Below are 8,502 nucleotides of genomic sequence, written 5' to 3'. Positions count from 1 at the left end.
AATTTTGGGACCACACAGCCTAATAGTATCTTTAATCCCTGCACTACTAGAAAATGTGGTTATTTTGTCCAACACATCTAATAATTCTATTTATTTTATCTCCTGGCTGTAAGCACTCATTTAAATTAATATCCAATTCCTTGCAAGTGGTTCTCAGTGAGAAAATCGCTGACTTGCAGCCATTTATCTGCAAAAAATGTTCATTAAAATCCAGCTCCTCCCTGGTGCTGTGCCCTGCCACGTGTGCTCACGGGATTTCAGCCCCCACTAAATTGCTGTTTCCTTGTCAACACGATGCCAAAGGGATGTAATTAGGCCCTGATGAAGTTTCCTGCACAAGACACAAACATTCACAGATGTTCTGATGTTTTTTTTTCTTCTGCTGGGTCTTTCTTTGCACCTCCCCATTGTATGACATCCTTTGGAGCACCTAAATGTTGTCTGAGTGGGTGTGGGGGTTTGGGAAATAACACAGAGAATCATTAAGGTTGGGAAAGTTTATTAAAACCACTTGGATCTCTCCTGGAGGAGGGATTTCTCCTGCTGGGATCCTCTTCTTGCTCTGGGACACCTTGTGGAAAACTTAAATATGGTGTGCATTGATATGGGGGAGGTTGAAATTAAAATGTAGAAACATTAAGGTGAGAAAAGGCTTTTAAGTTTGCTTGGATCTTTCTTCTCCTGCTGGGATGCTCTTCTTGCTCTGAGACATCTTTTGGAAAACTTAATATAGTTTATATAATAGTGTTTATAGCTTATATATAGTATAATAGAGTGTGCATTGATATGGGGAAGGTTGAAAGGAAAATATAGAAACATTAAAGTTGGGAAAGACTTTTAGGATCTCTCCTGGAGGAGGGATTTCTCCTGCTGGAATCCTCTTCTTGCTCTGGGACATCTTTTGGAAAGCTTAAACACAGTGTACATGGGCATTGAGGGGTTTGAAAACACCCCAGAGTTTGATTAATTTTAGGAAAGACTTCTAGGATTTCTCCTGGAGGAGGGATTTCTCCTGCTGGAATCCTCTTCTTTCTCTGGGACATCTTGTGGAAAACTTAAATATGGTGTGCATTGATATGGGGAAGGTTGAAAGGAAAATATAGAAACATTAAGGTTGGGAAAGACTTTTAGGATGTCTCCTGGAGGAGGGATTTCTCCTGCTGGAATCCTCTTCTTAATCTGGAACATCCTTGGGAAAACTTAAATATCGTGTGCATGGGCATTGGGGCTTGAAAGTAATCCAGAGTTTGATTAATTTTAGGAAAGACTTTTAGGATCTCTCCTGGAGGAGGGGTTTCTCCTGCTGGGATGCTCTTGCTCTGGGACATCTTGTGGAAAACTTAAACACGGTGTGCGTGGGTATGGGGGTGTCTGAAAGTAACGCAGAGAATCGTTGGGGAGAGTTTCCAGATCCCTCCCGGAGCAGGGATTTCTCCTGCTGGGAGGCTCCTGTGGCTCTGGGAAAGGTGTGTGGCAGGGACTGGAGCCAAGAAGCGCCTTGAGCTCCTGACTCCCGCAAATCCCCTCCTCCCTGCCCTGCTTCCCCACCTTTCGCTGCTATTCCGGCCGTCCCGTCCCGCTCGCTGTCCCTCGCAGGGGACACCGGGCACGGCCAGCCCCAGGTGCGTCCCTCGCGCCGCAGGCAGCGACACATCCCGGGCGGGCTGGGCACCGAGGGGCCGGGGCGTGCGGGCATCCCGAGCGCAGGGGCCGCTCCTGGCGACATCGCGGCGTGGATGGGGACACGGGCAGGTGCGGCATCTCTGCAGCCGGCGGCTCTGGGGGGAGCTCGGGGGGAGCTCGGGAGGGGGCCGGGCGCTCGCAGCGCGGTCGGTGTGTGCGGCGGGGCTGTGGTGGCGGTGCCGGGGCTGCGGTAGCGGTGCCGGGGCTGTGGCAGGGCTGTCGCTGTCGCTGTCGCCGACAGAGCCCCAAGGCCGCGTCCCCCGGCGGCGGGGCCGCTCCCGCTGCAGTGCGCGCTGTGTCCGCCAGGCGGCGCGGCGGGCGGCGCGGCCCGGGCTGAGCGCGGGCTCGGCCGGGCTGGGGCTCGGCAGCGGCGGCGGCGGCGGCGGCGGCAGCGGGAGGAGGCGGCGGCCACAGGGAAATTTCCTGCCGGGAGCCGCCGCCCCGGCCCACAGCGCCTGCCCGGCCGGCCCGGCCGCGCCGCCAGCGGCCCGCGGAGCCGCCGCAGCCGCGCAGGTGAGCGAGGGCGGAGGGAGCGAGGGCGGAGGGAGCGAGGGAGCGGGGATGCCGCCGCCCGCAGGTGCCGGCAGCGGCCGGGGGCTCCGAGCCGGGCACGGACGGGGGGAGCGCGGCGCTGCCCGGGGCCGGCCCTGGGCTCCAATGCGGCCACATCCCGGCAGCGGCATCCCGGCAGCGGCATCGGGGCAGCGACATCCCGGCAGCGGCATCAGGGCAGCGAGGGCAGCGGGGGCAGCGCGGGCGGGCGGAGCGGCGGCTGCGGCTCCTCGGCGGGGCTGGGACCGCGCGGCGCCCGGAGATGCGGGACGCGCCGGCAGCGGCAGCGCCAAGGGCACGGCCGGCTCCCCGCGCTTCTTTGGGCATCCCCGGACATCCCTGGGCATCCCTGGGTATCCCCGCTCATCCCTCGACATCCCTGGATAGCCTTTGGCATCCCTGGGTATCCCCGGACATCCCCGGCCATCTCCGCGCATCCACCCCAGGTGTGCTCCCCGGGCCCTGCCCCGCTCCCGGGATGGGGCTGCCCCCTGAGCTGCCCCTTTAAAAGCGATTTTCTGCCGTCGGTTCCCAGCCAGCCCCTCCTGAAGTCAGCAGGGCCGCGTTCAGGTGAGCGGGACCGGTGGCTGCGGACGGACTCTTGTGCTCTCCCACGGTCAAGGCTGGTGTTGTTTAAACTCCCTCTATTTCCATTTGTTCCATTTATTAGTTGGTTTTCACGTGGCTTTTCACTGCTTTCCATTGCGGGATTTTATTTTTCTCTTTACTCGCGGCTCTGTGGAAAGGGTTAACGGGTATTTGCTGTGGGATGGAGCAGTGTTTTCTGATTGTGAAAGGCTGTCTCCTGCTTTTCTCCCAATTTTTCAGGGAGGTTCCTCCCCATGTGGCTTATTTCCATATCGTGAAGTGATTTTCTGTGTGTTCAGCTGTGTAGCTGTCTGTGTCTGATTTGGATGGGGTAGACACTGCTGAGCTGAAAGAAAAGACAGTGCTTATCGAGCTTTTCATTTTTGAAGGATTTTTTTTCCCCCTTAGATGTTATAATCCGTGGAAAGTAGAAATAAGGATGCAGAGAATTGAAAAAAAAAATTTAAGTGAGTTACAGTTGTACCTTCTGTCTGTGCTGTATTTGGGGCTTGTAAATAAATAAATAAATAAAATAAGTAACTTCTGATGGAAACTAATGATATTCAGCTGGAAGCTGGGTGTAGTTTAGAAGAGATTTAAATGTGGATAAAATGTGCTTTCCTCATGCTGGAGGGACGTTATCCCGCACCTGGCGTTGCTGGGGAATAAATGAAACCACTTAAGCTTAGAGTGGGAAATTTTAGGTGGTTTAGGGAGATCGGCTTGGTCTTGATCAGGTGGAATTTGGGCTTGGAGAGGAGCCCTAATGGGGTAACGAGGTGTTTATGGGGCCATCCGTGGGGTTTGGGGGGTGGCACTGGGGAGAACAGGGCGGGGATGGAGTGGGACAAGCAGGCTGAGGTCCCCAGGAGGAGGGGACCGCGCTGGTGGGGATGCAAACATCACCTGGGGGATGATGGAACCTCCCAGCACAGCGAATTCAGCTGAAAACATTTCCATTCTCAAGTGCCAGGACGAGTTGAAATGTGCGGAGAGAGCTCGGAAATGTGCGAGAAGAAGGGAAAGAAAAGAATGTGAGAAACAAAATGGTGTGGGCGTAGTGTGTGGTGTGTTTGCTGTGCTCCCCAAGAAAGGGATTGCTGTGCTCGGTGTTCCTGAAATGCAGGGATTCTCCCAGGCACAGAGCAAAACTGAATTCCTGCTCTGAAAGCTTTGCTGACACCTTTAATAAAGCCAGACTTCTTTATGTACCTAAAGCAGGGTGCTGGGGCTGGTTGGGCTACAGGAATTTCTAAAATTGGGGAATTTTAGCCCATTTGGGTCCTGTGTGTTTGTATTTTGAATTTTTTCTTGCTTTCCACCTCAGATGTTTCTGGTTATTTATCTGTTAACAAACTCAGTCGAGTTTTTTCATCTCTGAATAAGGGTTGGCTTTTCATAGAGAGTTGTCTGGAATCCCTGAATTTTCTTATTCCTACTCTCCTTCCCTCCCCCTCCATGGCATTCCCAGCTCCTGCCTGGTGTCAGGAGTGTGCTGTGTGGGCTGAAATCATGGCAAGATGGAAAAGGATTGCTGGGGGACCCAGCAGCTTCAATACCTGTGTGAAACTCCCCTGTCCCACGCAGGTTCCCGTGGGGCTGAGGGAGGGTGGCTGCTCCTTGCCTTGCACAGAGTGGGCTCTGCCCCTTCTCAGGAAGGTGGAAAGGATTTTGGAGTTTGTTGGGTTTCCAGAGCTGCTGGTGTCATGGCCAGAGCTGCAGAGCTGTGTTATTAACTGGGCTGGTTTCAGAGTGTGACCCAGCAGAGCTCTGGCTGCTGACTGGGTGACCTTTCTCTCACTCACTTAAGAGGTTTTGTGAAGAAAAACGAGTGGACAGGGCTTGACAAACTGCCAGAACTGTGAAATAGAGCTGGAGGAAGTCAGAGAAATTCTGCCCTGTCACAAATGTCCTTGGTGCTTTCTGAGAGCCAGAGCCACGTGTTCCACAAACACAGAAGGGTTTGACTTGGAAGAGACCTCAAATCCCACCCAGTGCCACCCCTGCCATGGCAGGGACACCTCCCACTGTCCCAGCCTGGCCTTGGGCCCTGCCAGGGATCCAGGGGCAGCCAAACTGCTCAGAGCACCCTGTGCCAGGGCCTCCCACCCTCCCAGGGAACAATTCCTGCCCAATATCCCATCTAAATGTTCCCTCTTTCAGTTTAAAGCCATTCCCCCATTGTCCTGTCGCTCCATGCCCTTATCAAAAGCCCCTCTCCAGCTCTTGTTATCAGCCAAGTGTTCATGTTCTTCGTGCTTGGTGATGCCAGGGAAATTTGTTCAAGGTTTTGGAGCAGGTCAGCTGCAGTGGAAAATAGAAAAAGAGCAAGCATGGAATGCTGTGGAGGAGGAACAGCAAGGGAGATCCCCAGGAATAATGAATTGTTTGTTGTGCTGCTGGGAGCACACAGAGCCCACCCTGCTCTCTGGAAGTGTGGGAGCTTCTGCAGGGAAATGGTTCCACTCTAGGGAACCTGAGGGTTGTGCTGGTCCCTCCTAGGAATGATGCTGGCATTTTGTAAAGGTGATGTTGTGTTGCAGTCTCTTGTTTCCAAAATATTCCTCAGCTTGGATTTATGGCAGGGCTGGAGATCCCGTGTGTGGTGTCATCAGTGAATGGTGATGTTTTGGTGGAGAAAACCTGCCTTTAAATGGGCTTTTAAAGTGAATTATTCTGCCTCTGGACATGCAATGAACATTTCTCAGGAGAAAAGGCTGAAAACAGATGTTTTGTGTAGAAGATGCAATTCCATCCTTATTGCAGGGGGGCTGGCAGGAAGGGACCACATTTCCTTTATGAACAGCACAATGGGGTGGCTTTGGTGACTCAGACTCCAACTCTGGCACTTGCTCCTCATCCAGCACCCCTGGGGAGGCTGCAGGGGTTTTTTGGGGGGGGGAGGCTGCATTTACCTAGAGAGAGGCTGCAGGGCTTTTTGGGGGGAGGCTGCAGTTTTTTGAGGGGGGGCTGCAGGTTTTTTTGGGGGAGGCTGCATTTTTCCTGGGGAGAGGCTGCAGGTTTTTTTGGGGGGGAGGCTGCAGGTTTTTTGGGGGAGGCTGCATTTTTCCCAGGGAGAGGCTGTAGGTTTTTTTGGGGGGGAGGCTGCATTTTTCCTGGGGAGAGGCTGCAGGTTTTTTAGGGGGTTTTGCAGGTATTTTGGGGGTAGGCTGCAGTTTTTTTGGGGAAGCTGAAGTTTTTTGGAGGAGGCTGCAGTTTTTTGGGAGGCTGCATTTTTCCAGCATCCCTGCAGGTTGGGCAGCAGCAGCAGAGCAGGCAGAGCTGGGGGATGCTGTTTGGATGGCTGCAGTGAGCACCTCTCTGCTCCTTGCTGGGCATTTCATTATTGATCTCCTGCTGCAATATTAATGGCAGAAAATCCCTCTGTAAGCTGCAATATCGTTCTGTGCCCAGCATGGGAAGTGCTGAGAATTGGCTCCATGAATTATGAAGGAGTTTGGAATTGTGTGGTCTTGGTGGAGCATTTATGGCTCCCCTGGATGTGACTGTGGTGTTCTGGGCTCAGAGCTGTCTCAGGGAATGATTTGGGTGTTGCTTGAGCTGATTTGGGATGTGATACAGCAGAATTTGGGCTCAACGAGGAGTGGATGCTCTGTGCAGGTTTTCTGCATCTTTTTAAACTCTAATCTTGGGGTTTTTACTCATTGTGCCTTTCTGCACAGGGTTTCATCCTGGTGTTGTTTTTTGTCCTGTCTGATCTGAATTGCACAATCCCAAATGCTCCGAGTGTTAACAGTAAGAAAAAAAACTCGCCTGTATTTATTCCAAACTTCTTGCTGACATGTTGATACCTCTTCAGGTGTGTTGTACAAATATATTTAATACTTGTGTAAGCCAGAGCTGAGATGAGACACTGATAAGGCAGCGATTAGGAGGAGCTCAGCAGCAGCAGCAGCATTTTGTTGAAGTGTTTGTACAGGATTTAATTTTGAGTTATTCACATCATGGAGTATTTTTACTTGCTGCAGGTATAATAACAATTCCATCCCTGATATCCCTCTGCCTGCCCAAACCCTCTGTGTTTCCTGCAGAGGATGCCTCACCAGTGACATCCCCTGCCCCAAAAATGCCCTTTCCCCTTTGGCTGCTGGGGAAAGGGCATTTTTCCCTGAAATGACTCAGTGCTGAAATGGCAAAGTCAAATCTGCTCACAGAGATCTGCCTGTGTTCAAAGGTGTTTCCTGGCTGAGGGGAGAAATGTGCTGGATTTGTTTGTGGCTTGCAGTGATGGTGGATTGTCACTGGCAAATGTACAACAACTCACTTCTGGGCTTTTCTATCACTTTTATCCCCTCTGTAAAAAGGAAAAAGTGCTCAGTCCTGAAAGCTGGTCTTAGCTGACATTTCCTTTTTCTAATGTACAGCGAGAATGGTTTTGGTAAGAATGAGAGGTCGGACAAAAAACTAAACCGTAAATCAGGCAGAAGTGAGATGAGACATAAACTATAAAAATATCTGAGTGACAGAAGTGATAATTCTGGGTTTTCTGTCTTGGGAGGAGGCAGCTCTTCCCCACAGGAGTGTGAGGATGCCCCAGCAGTGGAAGGAGCTGTGCCAAGAGCAGCTGTGCCCTGAAGATAACACACAAACAGGGATGCAGCAGCAACAATCACCAGGAAGAATGAGGACCTGGGAAGGCTTTGGTTTAGTAGGACAATGAATTTTAAAGAGAGCAAAGAACAGATTTGCAAGGGAAGAAGTGAGAAGTGTGTTACTCATGTCACTTCTAAGAGATGAAGACACAATAATCAGGGCAGCTGGAGGATAAACCTCTAACTTGTAGGTTTTGTTGCTGTGGAGAAAATAATTTAGAATGAAATCCTCAACTGCACCTCCATGGCAAGATCTCACCCTCCTGAGCTCCATCAGTTCCAGGTTTGCTGCTGGTTGGGTGTTCCCTTAATTGCTGTGGGTTTGAGTTTTCTTCTAAATCAATCTCTTTCCCCTGGAACAGCTTCTGGAGGGAGCTGAACTGGAGCTGCTGTGGTTCATCCCAGAGCCCCCTGGAGACCTGCAGAGCAATTTTGATTGAGCCAGACTGGGATGAGCTGGGAACTCCATGGTTCCAAACCCCCTTTCCAACACAGCCGTGAGTGTGGGGGTTCAGTGCTGGTTAATAATTCATGTACTCACTTTCTATTGTGAGGTAGGATTAGGAGAAAGGCAAAGTAGGCTCAGAATTTTAAAAAGATAGAAAGAAAATTTTATTAGCAATAATTAAAAGAAAGTAATACAAATGAGAACAAAACTTTCAGAACACTTTTCTTCCCCCCACAACTTTTTTCTTTCTCACTGACAGTGTAAAGAAACAAAACTTTAGTCAGTTTATTACTTCTGGAATAGTCTTTCTTTAGTTTACTGATGGAGAGAAGTTTTTGTTAATGTTATGGAGACTTCTCTATAAGAACAAAACAGTTCTCTCCTGGCTCTTATGAATAGCAGCTACCCAGAGAAATTGTAATCCTGAAATCTCTCTTCTCTTCTACAAAGCTGTGGGGTGATTGGGGTGGGTGGGGATGTGGGTTGGTTGTGAGGATGGGGTTGCAGTGCTTGACTTTGGGTTGGTTGGTGGAGTTGATGCTTCCCTGTCTGAGCTCTGGAATCCCACAGGTGCCCAGGGGCTGCTGCTGTCCTCTCTGTGAATTCCCAAGGGTGGCA

At 51.2% G+C, this 8,502-nt stretch overlaps 1 protein-coding gene across 4 annotated transcripts in view; it reads left to right on the top strand.

Annotated features, from left to right (window-relative positions):
* Positions 1-1,604: 1,604 nt before the first annotated feature.
* Positions 1,605-8,502, top strand: part of PTPRE (protein tyrosine phosphatase receptor type E) — a 93,452-nt gene continuing 86,554 nt past the window's right edge. Inside the window, exon 1 of one of the 4 annotated variants that reach the window (XM_077182773.1) lies at positions 1,605-1,622. The gene's annotated coding sequence lies outside the window, so the exon portion shown is untranslated. Of the gene's footprint in view, positions 1,623-1,733; positions 1,753-2,063; positions 2,197-2,623; positions 2,806-8,502 lie in introns of those variants that run through there. The other 3 variants (XM_077182772.1, XM_077182769.1, XM_054637515.2) reach the window with 3 other exon arrangements.

Source organism: Agelaius phoeniceus, chromosome 9 (assembly GCF_051311805.1).
Source record: "Agelaius phoeniceus isolate bAgePho1 chromosome 9, bAgePho1.hap1, whole genome shotgun sequence".
Classification (NCBI taxonomy): Eukaryota; Metazoa; Chordata; class Aves; order Passeriformes; family Icteridae; genus Agelaius; species Agelaius phoeniceus.
This window is presented reverse-complemented; position numbering and strand designations above follow the sequence as displayed.